We start from the raw sequence: 17,834 nt of genomic DNA on the forward strand, positions 1-17,834 counted from the left end.
CATAGGCCCTTCCAAAAGTAGCTCAAGAACTTGACGTCACGGTCGAAGACAATCATCTTTGGCCTCCATGAAGATGCAATATTTCCCTAAAAAGATATTTGCAACATGTGAAGCATCATCTACTTTGTTGCATGGAATGAAACGTGCCATTTTAGAGAAGCAATCCACAACGACAAATATTGGGTCTTTTCCATTTCTAGTCTGATACGTCTCCAACGTATCTATATTTTTTATTGTTCCATTGTAACACCCACGATGCGGCTATATCTCCCATGTCTCGGAGCACGACTTAGAGGCATAACCGCATGGTAGGCATGTCGCAAGAGGGGTAATCTTTACACATTCCATGTACTGAAAAAGAAAGGGATAAAGAGTTGGCTTATAATCGCCACTTCACACAATACATAAATATAGCATTACACATCCAGAATACAATCAAGGTCCGACAACGGAACCAAATAAAGAAAGACAACCCCTAATGCTAGATCCCCGACTGTCTCAACTGGGCTCCTCTACTGATCGAAAGGAAACAAAACAACACAACGAACACGATCTTCATCGAGCTCCCACTTGAGCTCAGCTGCGTCATCTGCACTGGTATCAACGGCACCTGCAACTGGTTTTGGAAGTAATCTGTGAGTCACGGGGAATCAGCAATCTCACACCCGCGAGATCAAGACTATTTAAGCTTATGGGTAGGAAAGGATAGTGAGGTGGAGCTGCAGCAAGCACTAGCATATATGGTGGCTAACATACGCAAATAAGAGCGAGAAGAGAAGCAAAGCACGGTCGAGGAGCTAAAATGATCAAGAAGTGATCCTGAAACTACCTACGTTCAAGCATAACACGAGACCGTGTTCTCTTCCCAGACTCCGCCGAAAAGAGACCATCACGGCTAGACACGCGGTTGATGCATTTTAATTAGGTTAAGTGTCAAGTTATCTACAACCGGACATTAACAAATTCCCATCTGCCCATAACCGTCGGCACGGCTTTCGAAAGTTCAAAACCTTGCAGGGGTGTCCCAACTTAGCCCATCACAAGCTCTCACGATCAACGAAGGATATTCCTTCTCCCAGGAAGACCCGATCAGACTTGGAATCCCAGTTACAAGACATTTCGACAATGGTAAAACAAGACCAGCAAAGCCGCCCGATGCGCCGACATCCTGATAGGAGCTGCACATATCTCGTTCTCAGGGCAACACCGGATGAGTGCTCCGTACAACTAAAAACCAGCCCTCGAGTTTCCCCGAGGTGGCACTGCAAAGGACTCTAGTTCGGACCAACACTTAGAGAAGCACTGGCCCGGGGGGGTTAAAATAAAGATGACCCTTGAGTCTGCAGAACCCAAGGGAAGGTGATAGGTTGTTAGTGCAAATGTAAAACCAAGGTTGGGCCTTGCTGGAGGAGTTTTATTCAAAGTGAACTGTCAAGGGGTCCCCATAACACCCAACCATGTAAGGAACGCAAAATCAAGGAACATAACACCGGTATGACGGAAACTATGGCGACAAGAGTGGAACAAAACACCAGGCATAAGGCCGAGCCTTCCATCCTTTACCAAGTATATAGATGCGTTAACTAAATAAGAGATAATAATGATATCCCAACATATCCATGTTCCAACATGGAACAAACTTCATCTTCACCTGCAACTAACAACGCTATAAGAGGGGCTGAGCAAAAGCGGTAACATAGCCAAACAACGGTTTGCTAGGAAAAGGTGGGTAAGAGGCTTGACATGGCAATATGGGAGGCATGATATAGCAAGTGGTAGGTATCACAGCATAGCAAAAGTACGAGCAACTAGCAAGCAAAGATAGAAGTGATTTCGAGGGTATGATCATCTTGCCTCAGATCCCGATAGGAAGAAGAACGAGTCCATGAAGAAGACACACAGACATAGTCGAACGGATCCTCGCAAACGCGACGTTCTCGGAACTAACCCGAAGAAGCAACACCGGAAAGAAGCAAACAACATAGTAAACAACCAACACATAAACATGGCATGATGCACAACCAAGTATGATGCATGTCCGGTTTAATGAGGCATGGCATGGCAATATGCACAAACAATCCTACAAATTAAGAGGAGCTCAATATGCAACGAGTTGCATATTGACGGAACACCACATCAATTATTTAGTTATCTCTCGTTTATGTACTCAACAATATTAAAGGTTGTTAAACATGGCAAGAGGTGAAGCATAAGAAAACTACCTATCTAGGCAAGTTTAAATGAGGCCGAAACAACAAGCAACAAATCGGAAAATCCTCATATGCAATTTATTGATTTGGTACTGTTCTGCCCTAAACCATATTTTAGAGTTGTTAAACATGCAAAGCAAGTACACCATGTTAAAATAGGCATTTTTCTACCCCATTTACATATAAAGTTTATTAAATTTAGAGCTACAGTAATTTAGTTATGAATTAAATCATTTTAGCATGGCATAGGAGGAAAATGAACAAACAGCAAGTTTAAACATTTTTAACATGGATGAAAGTTGCAAATTATTAATCTACACAAAATTCTAAGCATTTTTCATATAAAGTTTAATTAATTCCGATGCATGGTTATTTAGGTGTGAGCATCTTAAAATGATGGCAATATTCTGTAATTATGCATGCACTAGATATAAGGAAAAATGCCAGCAGGAAAAAATGTAGCCGGGCCGAAACTAAGCAGAGGCCCAACATTAAGGAAAAAAAGGAGGGCGCTGGGGTTCTCACCAGGCCTCATGGGCCTTGGCCCGGCCGGTGGAGAGAGACCAGAAAGGGGCGCGCTGGGCCGGAAGCGCGCTTGTGGCCCGAGAACAGAGAAGGGCCGGCTCGGGGCGACGCAGTCAACGGGCACAGGCGCTGCTTGTCCTCCTCTGCTCTAACGAAACAGAGGAGCGGCGCGGCAAGGGATGCGGGGCACAGGGAGGGCGTGAACTCCGGCTCCTCGACGCGAAGGTCACCGGCGGCGACGGAGCTTGGCGAGGCGGCGACCGGGGCGACTCCGGCGGGCGATGCGGTCAACGGGGATGAGCAGCGAGCTGGAGGGGGGCTGCGCGCGTTCCAGGAAGCAAAGTGAGGAGGCCATGGCGTTCCTGGGAACTTACTCCGGCGAGGCAGAACTGACAAGGCAGCGGCGCGAGGAGGTTGAGGAGGAGCTCGGGGCTACGCTACTGCTGCGACGAGGGAGGAGCACGGTGCAGGGGCTCCGAGGACGAGCGTGCTGTGGGACGAGAGGCTGCAGGCGTGGGGCTTCTGCTCGCCGGTGGCAGCGTGAAACCGAGGACGACGAATGATGGCTTGGTGGCGTTGGCGCTCCTGCAGGCGTTCCTGGCGACGGTGCGGGGAAGATGAGGCCGGCAAGATCCTTGGGGTCGTCCATGGTCGACTCTGCTACGAGGGAAAACGAGAGGCCTGCGTGAGAGAGAGACCAGAGAAGAGAGGGAGACGAGAAGAAAATAGGAAGGTAGGGGACGACCTGGTCGGTGACTTCGGTCGCCGGCGGGAGAAGTGGCTCGGGGTCGAGGACCATCTTCTGGCTCGAGGCAGTGAAGGATGGGATGATCGAGGCGGTGGACTTGGCGGGGCTTTGGGTCCGAGACGAAGAGGAAGAAGATGCGCCAGTCTTGGCGCTCCTGGGCTAGGACTTGACGCGGGAACGGAGCAGGAACGTCGAGGCGCGCGCGCTGGAGAGGAGACAGAGGCCGACGGGGTCGCAGATCATGTCGGAGGAGCTCATCTCCCTCTCGGACATGGTGTTGGTGGAGGAGGTTACAGGAGCGTGAGGATGGATTACCTCCTGGCGGCGGCAGAGAAAGGAAGGGGGGAGGGGGAAGAGGGAACCCTAGGCGAGAGCCAGGGCTATATAGGGGTGTGGGTGCCGTGGTGCCCTTATGTCCATGGCGTGCGTGGAAAGAGAGGGAGCGAGGTAGAAGAAAAGGTGGGTACGGTTCGGGCTTGGCCGCTGACGCGGGGGACCCGCATGTCCACGTGGGTCGAGTGGGAGAGAGGGGTGTGCGGCGTTTTGGTGAGTAAAAGGAGGGAGGAGGGCGCAGGGCAGGCCCAGCGGGCTGTGGCCGGACCTGATGTTGGGTCCGCTGCTGGGCCGGCCTGAAGGCCGAGGCCCAGGTAGGCTGTTGCTGCTTTCTCTTTTGTTTTACATTCCTCAAACAGAAAGTAAACAGAAAAGCACAGGGATAAAAGAGGGGAGTATGAGTAATATAAAAATATCCTCAAGACCCTGGATTAATGCCCTAATTGATAAAATTGGTTTGGACAATTTTTAGATGTATAAAAATAAAACAAGTTTGAATTAAATTCAAACTTGGGCCATTTTTAAACCTAACCAAAACAACTCAGAAAAGATGAGATTAGGCCGAGAGGTAAATGGCATGGTCCAAAAATTATAGGAAAAGAATGAACATTAAATTGGTGCAGGAAATAGAATACCACAATTTAAATGGATTAACGAAGGAGAAGAAGACGACCAAGCACGGTTGTGGGTGCAGAAGAAGATGAAGTTGAGAAAGAGACAATGCAGGGGTTGATGCACTGTGCAAAGAGACTCCGGTTTAGGCAAGAGGGAAAACGAAGAACAGAGTTGGTCTTCAAACGGTCAACAAAAGCAAGGGGGGACGCGGCAGCTATGAGCGGATGCAAGTTTTAAAAACAATGACGGCAATGAGTGCCGATGCAATGCAAATGATGACATGATGAAATCAAACAAACAAATGACATGGCAACGTCGGCGAATAACTGGAAGACAACTGGCGCATCGGTCTCGGGGCGTTACAACACTCCACCACTACAAGAGGATCTCGTCCCGAGATCTAGGATGGCACCGGAGGGAAAAAGAAGAGGAAGATAAGAGGTAAAACTAAGTTGCTTCTTTGACAAACGAGTGAAACCAAAGAACCTCGAGAGGTTGAGGAAATAGAAAGGAAGAATGCCACGAAGATGAACAAAGTTGAAAACACTTTGTTAGGAAAGAGGAACAAGGAAGAACAAATTCGGACAGCACTCCGGTTGAAACGAGATGTATAAGGAACGGTAAAGATCAATTACGACAACACCCCGGTTGGAAATGGAAGGCAATAATATGAACTTGGCAAAATGAAAGCACTTGGATGAGACTCCGGCTAGAAGAGGAATGATAGACACAACACTCCGGTTAAAATAAGATAGAGAAGGAATAAGAATGATATAACTTGGACAACACTCCGACTATAAATGGAAGGAATTGACCATGATCTTGACAAGATGAGAGGTTACTTGAAAAGGAGGACACGACACTCCTGTTGAAAGGATAAGCACGAAAAGAACATGATCTTTGACAAAATTGGGATGAAGGGTGAAGAAAGCAACATCAGAATGCCTCCGGAACGAAAGAATAGAAGTTGGATAGTTGGAAAGGAAAGAATTGAGAAGAAAATGACAACTTCTGCCACAAATGAGTTTGGAAAACACCCTTCCAAGAAGGTTATAACGGTGTTGTTGGAAAACCAACAACGAAACGAATAAGCTTGTAGTGGGCTTATGGAAAACATCTCAAAATTATGAGGTGAAATTCTGCCACTAACGGAAAACAAAAGATTGGATTGATATCAACAAGAAGACGAGAAGCTTATTTTCACCGGGAGGGTAACTGAAGAAGTTGGGTCATTTATAAGCACCATAAATAGTAACAATCCTTAGTGAAAGCTTTAGGTGAAATATAATCCAATCTAACTCCAATGAAGAGATTGATTGGTTGAAAAGATGTCTTGAACGAAGAGAATGATGGATTTAGATATGTCACTCTTGAAAACATGTGAATCATGAAGCACGAAGGGAAAATTATCAACAATGACATAACACCACCTCAAAAGATAAGATAGAATGAATTGGACTTTGGGATTAAAGATGAAGAATGCTAGAACTCCTCTGAAAAGAATCTCGACGAACACTTCGAGAAGGAATTAAATCCTTAATGAACCATCATGTAGAGCCTCCATAAAGAACTCCGGTAACAAAAGGATGATCAAATGAAAGGAAAGAGAAGTTAAAAACACAAGGTGAAGCCTTGTGATGATTTAGATGGAGCTTCGTGGTGATATAATTGGGAGATCTTGGAACTCCGGGAAAGAAAAGATGAACAAAAGAAATCAAGAATTTATTCGTCATGAGCAAACTCCGAATGAAGGAATTGATCACTTGGATGAGACAAGAATAAGAATTATGTTATGCGTATCCTTCACCAATTTAGATTGATGACAAGCAACGGATTTGGCATACTACTTATTCTCGTAGAAAGGATTAAGATAGATATAGTGCCAACTTGGGAAGGTCTCCAACGCTCCACCGATATGATTGAAACAATGAATGAATTGATATGATAACAAGGTAAGATAAATCTTGAACGAACCACCGTAAGAATTAAAAATGAAAATGGCAAAGGCACAAATCACCGGAAAGAATTGGAAAACGAATGACAATACTTGAGGGGATTTAGATACAAGTGAACGAAGAGATCGTGAACTGATTAGATAATACTTGAATGATGCACCGGTAAGATTTCGAGAATGAGAGCTGAAAGCTGGAATGAATAATTCTTCTGAAATAATGGGCTCCGGAGGAAAGAAATGAAAACAACTCATGAAATGCTCCAGATGGATGAAAAGAATTCTCACAATCAAAAACAATTATGAGAGGATGGCAACAAGCTAGAACCATGAATCTTGAGAGAACGGGCCAAGATTTGAGAGAAACTCTTCTTCAGTCTTCAAATGTTGAGAATGATGATGAGAAGCACCACTATGAATTATTGAGGCACTCCGGAATAATGAAAAGCAAAGAGGTTGAGCCAACAATGGAAAGAGTTAGAAAGATCTTGGAGAAAGGCATTTGACTGATGATAATTCATACTTACGTCAAACTTAGAAATGAATTTGAGAAGAACTCCGGAAAAAGAAGAGTTAGGTAAGATCCTGGGAAAGACCTGTGGGTTAGGGCCCACTCAAAAGAAACATCGTTGAACGATTTAAAAGAGAGATTGCACCAGTTGAATTAAATGACTTGAATGAGATAACAATCTCGAAAGAGCTCGAACGGATTAGTAGTGAAAACATGAATCTTCTGAGATATCTTCAGCACTCCAGAACAAATGAGTAGTGAGAGGTGAATGATAAAGAGGTGCACCGGCATGGGAAAACATTTGAAACGAGGACAGGATATGATCGACAAGGCTTGAATTGAATCCACCGGAGAAGAAAAAGAATGATGAATGATGATCTTGAAGCTCCGTTAGTATCTTCCTGAGAATCACCGGATAAGAACATTGAAACAGAGGAGTAAAAAGGCTTCACATCCATAAGATGGATACTTGATTAAGAAATTCGAGTCCTTGAAGAATAAGGGTGGGAGGGCGGGAAAACAAAGGCAACTTGGGACGGATGAAACAAACAACGTTGAGAAGACATAGAGTTGATCTTGCGGATGTCGAAAATGATCGGATCCACTTGAAGAGGAGCACATCGGTTGGAAAGAATTTGACAAGACAATCTCAATAATCATGAAGGATTAGTATTCACATAGAAATGTGAGAACACCACTTAGGAAAAGGTATGGAGTCAACATTTGACATTGAAGCAACTCGAATACCACAACTCAAAACAAAAAACAAAGGATTGGCTTGCAAAATAAGCCGGAACAAACATATGATAGAGATTTCGTCCAAAGTTTTCGTGGTGGGGCACACACGGGCTCGATCATACAACACCATCATGTACAAGGCAGTGCACATGACATACGAAGCGTCCCCGAGTCAGCATAGCCAAGGACTCTTTAAGACACAACGAGACCACTGTAAAACCAACCGTGGATAGGCGGACCACTAGACGTCGAACCCCAATCTCATATCATGCATCTGTCGGAAAGATATCCTAGGAGCTACTAGAATTCCCACTTATAAACTCCCGAAACTTTCTAGTTATGCAATCAGGTGTTGGGGATACAGGGGAAGCATAATATCTCACCCAAAACTAGCAAATCCTACATCCAGCTATATCCATCCTTCAACACATAACCAAGAAACCTTCAGAAATCATTTACCTCAACCTTCGAAAAGCATCTGTTATACGAGTTATGGCAATACTCCCGAACTCCCGCCCCAATACTGGGTGGTGTCGAGGTTATCTCACCAACAACTGCATAAAAGAGATTTCGATGTCGGCGAACTCAGGTATTCCAGAACTGCAATGATAAAATTGTGACAACAACACCTCGGAGCTCAACTCCCCAGGACACTGCCACAGGCCCTAAATGTCAGGAGGCACCAAGAACAATGTTCTCGTCACAAAACCATCGGAACGATTCCAAGATACACGCGTGATCCTAAAAAAATAGTGAAATTTGAGGAGAGAAGAGTCAAAACTCTACGTCAGGAGGCCTCACCAGAGCGACGAAGGGACTGAGGAGTAAAAAGAATCCTACTCTCCGATATATATAATCCTATAAGACTCAAAACATTTTTCTAGACTCAACAACATCAGCGATTCGATCAAGCAGGGGCTCCTAAGTCGGGGAAGGCTCTGATTACCAGCTTGTAACACCCACGATGCGGCTATATCTCCCACGTGTCGGAGCACGACTTAGAGGCATAACCGCATGGTAGGCATGTCGCAAGAGGGGTAATCTTTACACATCCCATGTACTGAAAAAGAAAGGGATAAAGAGTTGGCTTACAATCGCCACTTCACACAATACATAAATATAGCATTATATCATCCAGAATACAATCAAGGTCCGACTACGGAACCAAATAAATAAATACAACCCCTAATGCTAGATCCCTGATCGCCCCAACTAGGCTCCTCTACTGATCGAAAGGAAACGAAACAACACAATGAACACGATCTTCATCGAGCTCCCACTTGAGCTCAGCTGCGTCATCTGCACTGGTATCAACGGCACCTGCAACTGGTTTTGGAAGTAATCAGTGAGTCACGGGGACTCAGCAATCTCACACCCGCGCGATCAAGACTATTTAAGCTTATGGGTAGGAAAGGGTAGTGAGGCGGAGCTGCAGCAAGCACTAGCATATATGGTGGCTAACATACGCAAATAAGAGCGAGAAGAGAAGCAAAGCACGGTCGAGGAGCTAAAATGATCAAGAAGTGATCCTGAAACTACCTACGTCCAAGCATAACACGAGACCGTGTTCTCTTCCCGGACTCCGCCGAAAAGAGACCATCACGGCTACACACGCGGTTGATGCATTTTAATTAGGTTAAGTGTCAAGTTATCTACAGCCGGACATTAACAAATTCCCATCTGCCCATAACCGTGGGCACGGCTTTCAAAAGTTCAAAACCCTGCAGGGGTGTCCCAACTTAGCCCATCACAAGCTCTCACGGTCAACGAAGGATATTCCTTCTCCCAGAAAGACCCGATCAGACTTGGAATCCCGGTTACAAGACATTTCGACAATGGCAAAACAAGACCAGCAAAGCCGCCCGATGCACCGACATCCTGATAGGAACTGCACATATCTCATTCTCAGGGCAACACCGGATGAGCGCTCTGTACAACTAAAAACCAGCCCTCGAGTTTCCCCGAGGTGGCGCTGCAAAGAACTCTAGTTCGGACCAACACTTAGAGAAGCACTGGCCTGAGGGGGTTAAAATAAAGATGACCCTTGAGTCTGCAGAACCCAAGGGAAGGTGATAGGTTGTTAGTGCAAATGTAAAACCAAGGTTGGGCCTTGCTGGAGGAGTTTTATTCAGAGCGAACTGTCAAGGGGTCCCCATAACACCCAACCATGTAAGGAACGCAAAATCAAGGAACATAACACCGGTATGACGGAAACTAGGGCGGCAAGAGTGGAACAAAACACCAGGCATAAGGCCGAGCCTTCCAACCTTTACCAAGTATATAGATGCGTTAAATAAATAAGAGATAATAATGATATCCCAACATATCCATGTTCCAACATGGAACAAACTTCATCTTCACCTGCAACTAACAACGCTATAAGAGGGGCTGAGCAAAAGCGGTAACATAGCCAAACAACAGTTTGCTAGGAAAAGGTGGGTAAGAGGCTTGACATGGCAATATGGGAGGCATGATATAGCAAGTGGTAGGTATCGCAGCATAGCAAAAGAACGAGCAACTAGCAAGCAAAGATAGAAGTGATTTCGAGGGTATGATCATCTTGTCTGAGATCCCGATAGGAAGAAGAACGAGTCCATGAAGAAGACACACAAACATAGTCGAACGGATCCTCCACAAATGCGACATTCTCGGAACTAACCCGAAGAAGCAACACCGGAAAGAAGCAAACAACATAGTAAACAACCATCACATAAACATGGCATGATGCACAACCAAGTATGATGCATGATTGGTTTAATGAGGCATGGCATGTCAATATGCACAAACAATCCTACAAATTAAGAGGAGCTCAATATGCAACGAGTTGCATATTGACGGAACACCACATCAATTATTTAGTTCTCTCTCATTTATGTACTCAAAAATATTAAAGGTTGTTAAACATGGCAAGAGCTGAAGCATAAGGAAACTACCTATCTAGGCAAGTTTAAATGAGGCCGAAACAACAAGCAACAAATCCGGAAAATCCTCATATGCAACTTATGGATTTGGTACTGTTCTGCCCTAAACCATATTTTAGAGTTGTTAAACATGCAAAGCAAGTACACCATGTTAAACTAGGCATTTTTCTACCCCATTTACATATAAAGTTTGTTAAATTTAGAGCTACGGTAATTTAGTTATGAATTAAATCGTTTTAGCATGGAATAGGAGCAAAATGAACAAACAACAAGTTTAAACATTTTTAACATGGATGAAAGTTGCAAATTATTAATCTACACAAAATTCTAAGCATTTTTCATATAAAGTTTAATTAATTCCGATGCATGGTTATTTAGGTGTGAGCATCTTAAAATGATGTCAATATTCTTTAATTATGCATGCACTAGATATAAGGAAAAATGCCAGCAGGAAAAAAATGTAGCCGGGCCGAAACTAAGCAGAGGCCCAACATTAAGGAAAAAAAGGAGGGTGCTGGGGTTCTCCCCAGGCCTCATGGGCCTTGGCCCGGCCGGTGGAGAGAGACCAGAAAGGGGTGCGCTGGGCCGAAAGCGCGCTTGTGGCCCGAGAACAGAGAAGGGCCGGCTCGGGGCGACGTAGTCAACGAGCACATGCGCTGCTCGTCCTCCTCTGCTCTAACAAAACAGAGGAGCGGCGCGGCGAGGGATGCAGGGCACAGGGAGGGCGTGAACTCCGGCTCCTCGACGCGAAGGTCACCGGCGGCGACGGAGCTTGGCGAGACGGCGACCGGGGCGACTCCGGTGGGCGATGTGGTCAACTAGGATGAGCAGCGAGCTGGACAGGGGCTGCACACGTTCCAGGAAGCAAAGTGAGGAGGCCATGGCATTCGTGGCAACGTCCGGCGAGGCAGAGTTGACAAGGTAGCGACGCGAGGAGGTTGAGGAGGAGCTCGGGGCTACGCTGCTGTTGCGGAGAGGGAGGAGCATGGCGCAGGGGCTCCGAGGACGGGCGTGCTGCGAGACGAGAGGCTGTAGGCGCGGGGCTTCTGCTCGCCGGTGGCAGCGTGAAATCGAGGACGACGGATGACGACTTGGTGGCGTTGGCGCTCCTGCGGGCGTTCCTGGCGACGATGGGGGGAAGATGAGGCCGGCAGGATCCTTGGGGTCGTCCATGGCCGACTCTGCTGCGAGGGAAAACGAGAGGCCTGCGTGAGAGAGAGACCAGAGAAGAGAGGGAGACGGGAAGAAAACAGGAAGGGCAGGGGAGGGCCTGGTCGGTGACTTCGTCGCCGACGGGAGAAGTGGCTCGGGGTCGAGGGCCATCTTCTGGCTCGAGGTAGGGAAGGATGGGCTGATCGAGGCGGTGGACTTGGCGGGGCTTCGGGTCCAAGACGAAGAGGAAGAAGATGCACCGGTCTTGGCGCTCCTGTGCTAGGACTTGACGCGGGAACGGAGCAGGGACGTCGAGGTGCGCGCACTGGAGAGGAGACGGAGGCCGACGGGGTCGCAGATCATGTCAGAGGAGCTCGTCTCCCTCTCGGACATGGTGTTGGTGGAGGAGGTTACAGGAGCGTGAGGATGGATTACCTCCTGGCGGCGGCGGAGAAAGGAAGGGGGGGAAGAGGGAACCCTATGCGAGAGCTGGGGCTATATAGGGGTGCGGGTGCCGTGGTGCCCCTGTGTCCATCGCGTGCGTGGAAAGAGAGGGAGCGAGGTAGAAGAAAAGGTGGGTGCGGTTTGGGCTTGGCCGCTGACGCGGGGGACCCGCATGTCCACGTGGGTCGAGTGGGAGAGAGGGGCGTGCGACTTTTTGGTGGGTAAAAGGAGGGAGGAGGGTGCAGGGCCGGCCTAGCGGGCTGTGGCTGGATCTGATGTTGGGTCCGCTGTTGGGCCGGCCTGAAGGCCGAGGCCCAGGTAGGCTGCTGCTGCTTTCTCTTTTCTTTTACATTCCTCAAACAGAAAGTAAACAAAAAAGCACAGGGATAAAAGAGGGGAGTATGAGTAATATAAAAATATCCTCGAGACCCTGGATTAATGCCCTAATTGATAAAATTGGTTTGGACAATTTTTAGAGGTATAAAAATAAAACAAGTTTGAATTAAATGCAAACTTGGGCCATTTTTAAACCTAACCAAAACAACTCGGAAAAGATGAGATTAGGCTGAGAGGTAAGTGGCATGGTCCACAAATTATAGTAAAAGAATGAACATTAAATTGGTGCAGGAAATAGAATACCACAATTTAAATGGATTAACGAAGAAGGAGAAGAAGATGACCAAGCACGGTTGTGGGTGGAGAAGAAGATGAAGTTGAGAAAGAGACAATGCAGGGGTTGATGCACTGTGCAAAGAGACTCCGGTTTAGGCAAGAGGGAAAACGAAGAATAGGGTTGGTCTTCGAACGGTCAACAAAAGCAAGGGGGACGCGGCAGCTACGAGCAGATGCAAGTTTTAAAAACAATGACGGCAACGAGTGCCGATGCAATGCAAATGATGACATGATGAAAGGAAACAAACAAATGACATGGCAACGTCGGCGAATAACTGGAAGACAACTGGCGCATCGGTCTCGGGGCTTTACATCCATGTTGCTATTTTATATTATTTTTGGGACTAACTTATTAATCTAGAGCCCAGTGCCAGTTTATGTCTGTTCCTTGTTTTTGAGTTTCGCAGAAAAGGAATACCAAACGAAGTCCAAATGGAATGAAACTTCACAATGATTTTTCTTGGAACAGAAGACACCCAGGGGACTTGGAGTCCATGTCAGAAGAGCCATGAGGCGGTGGCAACGGTGGAGGGCACGCCCTAGGGGGGGCGCCCCTGCCTTGTGGGCCCCTGATACGTCTCCAACGTATCTATAATTTTTGATTGCTCATGCTACTTTATCTACTGTTTTGGACTATATTGGGCTTTATTTTCCACTTTTATATTATTTTTGGGACTAACCTATTAACCGGAGGCCCAGCCCAGAATTGCTGTTTTTTGCCTATTTTAGTATTTCGAGGAAACAGAATATCAAACGGAGTCCAAACGGAATGAAACCTTTGGGAACGTGATCTTCTCACCGAACGTGATCCAGGAGACTTGGACCCTACTCCAAGAAGTTTCCGGGGAGGTCACGAGGGTGGAGGGCGCGCCCCCCTGCCTCGTGGGCCCCCCGAAGCACCACCGACGTGCTCCTTCCTCCTATATATACCTACATACCCCCATTAGACCAAGGACGGAGCCAAAAACCTAATTCCACCGCCGCAACTTCCTGTATCCACGAGATCCCATCTTGGGGCCTGTTCCGGAGCTCCGCCGGAGAGGGCATCCATCACGGAGGGCTTCTACATCAACACCATAGCCCTTCCGATGAAGTGTGAGTAGTTTACTTCAGACCTTCGGGTCCATAGCTAGTAGCTAGATGGCTTCTTCTCTCTTTTTGGATCTCAATACAATGTTCTCCCCCTCTCTCGTGGAGATCTATTCGATGTAATCTTCTTTTTGCGGTGTGTTTGTTGAGATCGATGAATTGTGGGTTTATGATCCAACTTATCTATGAATAATATTTGAATCTTCTCTGAATTCTTTTATGTATGATTGAGTTATCTTTGCAAGTCTCTTCGAATTATCCGTTTGGTTTGGCCAACTAGATTGGTAGTTCTTGCAATGGGAGAAGTGCTTAGCTTTGGGTTCAATCTTGCGGTGTCCTTACTCAGTGACAGAAAGAGTTGCAAGGCACGTATTGTATTGTTGCCATCGAGGATAACAAGATGGGGTATTTATCATATTGCATGAATTTATTCCTCTACATCATGTCATCTTGCTTAAGGCGTTACTCTGTTTTTAACTTAATACTCTAGATGCATGCTGGATAGCGGTCGATGAGTGGAGTAATAGTAGTAGATGCAGGCAGGAGTCGGTCTACTTGTCACGGAAGTGATGCCTATATACATGATCATACCTAGATAACCTCATAACTATGCTCAATTCTATCAATTGCTCAACAGTAATTTGTTCACCCACCGTAGAATATCTATGCTCTTGAGAGAAGCCACTAGTGAAACCTATGGCCCCCGGGTCTATTCTCATCATATCAATCTCCATTACTTTATTTTACTTGTTTTGTTTTACTTTTCATTTTGCATCTTTATACCAAAAATACCAAAAATATTATCTCTATCAGATCTCACTCTCGTAAGTGACCGTGAAGGGATTGACAACCCCTAAGCGTTGGTTGCGAGTTGCTACCATTTTGTGCAGGTACGAGGGACTTGCGCATGACCTCCTACTGTATTGATACCTTGGTTCTCAAAAACTGAGGGAAATACTTATGCTACTGTGCTGCATCACCCCTCCTCTTCGGGGAAAACCAACGCTAGCTCGAGACGTAGCAAGAAGGATTTCTGGCGCCGTTGCCGGGGAGGCCTACGCCAAGTCAAGTCAAGATTTACTCTCCCGTCAACGAGCCATTTCTGGCGCCGTTGCCGGGGAGGCCTACGCCAAGTCAAGTCAAGATTTACTCTCCCGTCAACGAGCCATTTCTGGCGCCGTTGCCGGGGAAGCCTACGCAAAAATCAACATACCAAGTACCCATCACAATCTCTATCTCTCGCATTACATTATTTGCCATTTGCCTCTCGTTTTCCTCTCCCCCACTTCACCCTTGCCGTTTTATTCGCCCTCTCTTTCCCTTTGCCTTTTGTTTGCTCGTGTGTTAGTTTGCTTGCTTGTCGTGATGGCCCAAGGTGCTACCAAATTGTGTGACTTCACCAATACCAATAACAATGATTTCCTTAGCACTCCGATTGCTCCTCTTGCCAATACCGAATCTTGTGAAATCAATATTGCTTTGTTGAATCTTGTTATGAAAGATCAATTCGCCGACCTTCCTAGTGAAGATGCCGCTACTCATCTAAATGGCTTTGTTGATTTATGTGATATGCAAAAGAAAAAGGATGTCGATAATGATGTCGTTAAATTAAAGCTATTTCCTTTTTCGCTTAGAGATCGTGCTAAAGCATGGTTTTCATCTTTGCCTAAAAATAGTATTGATTCTTGGAACAAGTGCAAAGATGCTTTTATCTCTAAGTATTTTCCTCCCGCTAAGATTATCTCTCTTAGGAATGATATTATGAATTTTAAGCAACTTGATCATTAACATGTTGCACAAGCTTGGGAGAGAATGAAATTAATGCTACGTAATTGTCCTACTCATGGTTTGAACTTATGGATGATTATACAAATTTTTTATGCTGGATTGAATTTTGCTTCTAGAAATCTTTTAGATTCGGCCGCGGGAGGCACTTTTATGGAAATCACTTTAGGAGATGCTACTAAACTCCTAGATAATATTATGGTCAATTATTCTCAATGGCATACTGAAAGATCTACTAATAAAAAAGTGCATGCTATAGAAGAAATCAATGTTTTGAGTGAAAAGATGGATGAACTTAGGAATTTATTTGTTAAGAGTGTTTCTTCTGATCCCAATAATATGCCTTTATCTACTTTGCTTGAGAATAATAATGAATCTATGGATGTGAATCTTGTTGGTAGGAATAGTTTTGGTAACAACGCGTATAGAGGGAATTTTAATTCTAGGCCTTATCCTAGTAATCCTTCTAATAATTATGGAAATTCCTACAATAACTCTTATGGAAATTTTAATAAGATGCCCTCTGAATTTTAGAGTAGTGTTAAAGAATTTATGAATTCGCAAAAGAATTTCAATGCTTTGCTTGAAGAGAAATTGCTTAAAGTTGATGATTTGGCTAGGAACGTTGATAGAATTTCTCTTGAGGTTGATTCTTTAAAGCTTAGATCTATTCCTCCTAAGCATGATATCAATGAGTCTCTCAAAGCCATGATAATTTCCATTGATGAGTGCAAAGAAAGAACCGCTAGGATGCGTGCTTACAAAGATGCCTTTATTAAAGCGTGTTCTTCTAAATCCTATGAAAATCAAGATGAAGATCTGAAAGTTATTGATGTGTCCCCTATTAAATCTTTGTTTTGCAATATGAATCTTGATGAATCTGATTATGATCTTCCCTTACCTAGAAGGCGTTCTAAGAATTCTGAGTTTTTAGATCCTGATGATGAAATTGATAAAAAAGGGGTTGAAAGAAATAAAAATCTAGATATTGCTAAACCCACTATTTTGGATCTCAAGGAATTCAACTATGAAAACTGCTCTTTAATTGATTGTATTTCCTTGTTGCAATCCGTGTTAAATTCTCCTCATGCTTATAGTCGAAATAAGGCCTTTACCGAACACATTGTTGACGCCTTAATGCAATCTTATGAAGAAAAGCTTGATTTGAAAGTTTCTATCCCTAGAAAACTCCATGATAAGTGGGAACCTACAATTAAGATTAAAATTAAAAATTATGAGTTTTATGCTTTGTGTGATTTGGGTGCTAGTGTCTCTACTATCCCCAAAGCTTTGTGTGATTTGCTAGATTTCCGTGACTTTGATGATTGCTCTCTAAACTTGCATCTTGGGGATTCCACTATTAAAAAGCCTATGGGAAGAATTAATGATGTTCTTATTGTTGCAAATAGGAATTATGTGCCCGTAGATTTTATCGTTCTTGATATAGATTGCAATCCTTCATGTCCTATTATTCTTGGTAGACCTTTCCTTAGAACGATTGGTGCAATTATTGATATGAAGGAAGGGAATATTAAATTCCAATTTCCCTTAAAGAAGGGCATGGAACACTTTCCTAGAAAGAAAATAAAATTATCATATGAATCTATCATGAGATCCACTTATGGATTGCCTACCAAAGATGGCAATACCTAGATCTATCCTTGCTTTTATGCCTAGCTAGGGGCGTTAAACGATAACGCTTGTTGGGAGGCAACCCAATTTTATTTTGTGTTTTTTGTTTTTGATTCTGTTTAGGAATAAATAATCCATCTAGATTCTGTTTAGATGTGGTTTTATCTTTTAATTAGTGTTTGTGCCAAGTTAAACCAATTAGATCTTCTTGGAAGATAGTTATTTGATCTTGCTGTAATTTCCAGAATCTTTGCGCTCAGTGCCCGAATTTTCAAAAATCACCAGAACGTGATAAAATACTGATTCCAATTGCTGCTGATCAATAAACAAATTGCCCAGGTCGTCTAATTTTGGTAGAATTTTTTGGGTTCCAGAAGTTTGCGTTAGTAACAGATTACTACAGACTGTTCTGTTTTTGACAGATTCTATTTTGTGTGTGTTGTTTGCTTATTTTGATGAATCTATGGCTAGTAAAATAGTTTATAAACCATAGAGAAGTTGGAATACA

The sequence above is a fragment of the Triticum urartu genome, chromosome 3A (genome assembly GCF_056163025.1).
Source record: "Triticum urartu cultivar PI428250 chromosome 3A, HENAU_Tu73, whole genome shotgun sequence".
Classification (NCBI taxonomy): domain Eukaryota; kingdom Viridiplantae; phylum Streptophyta; class Magnoliopsida; order Poales; family Poaceae; genus Triticum; species Triticum urartu.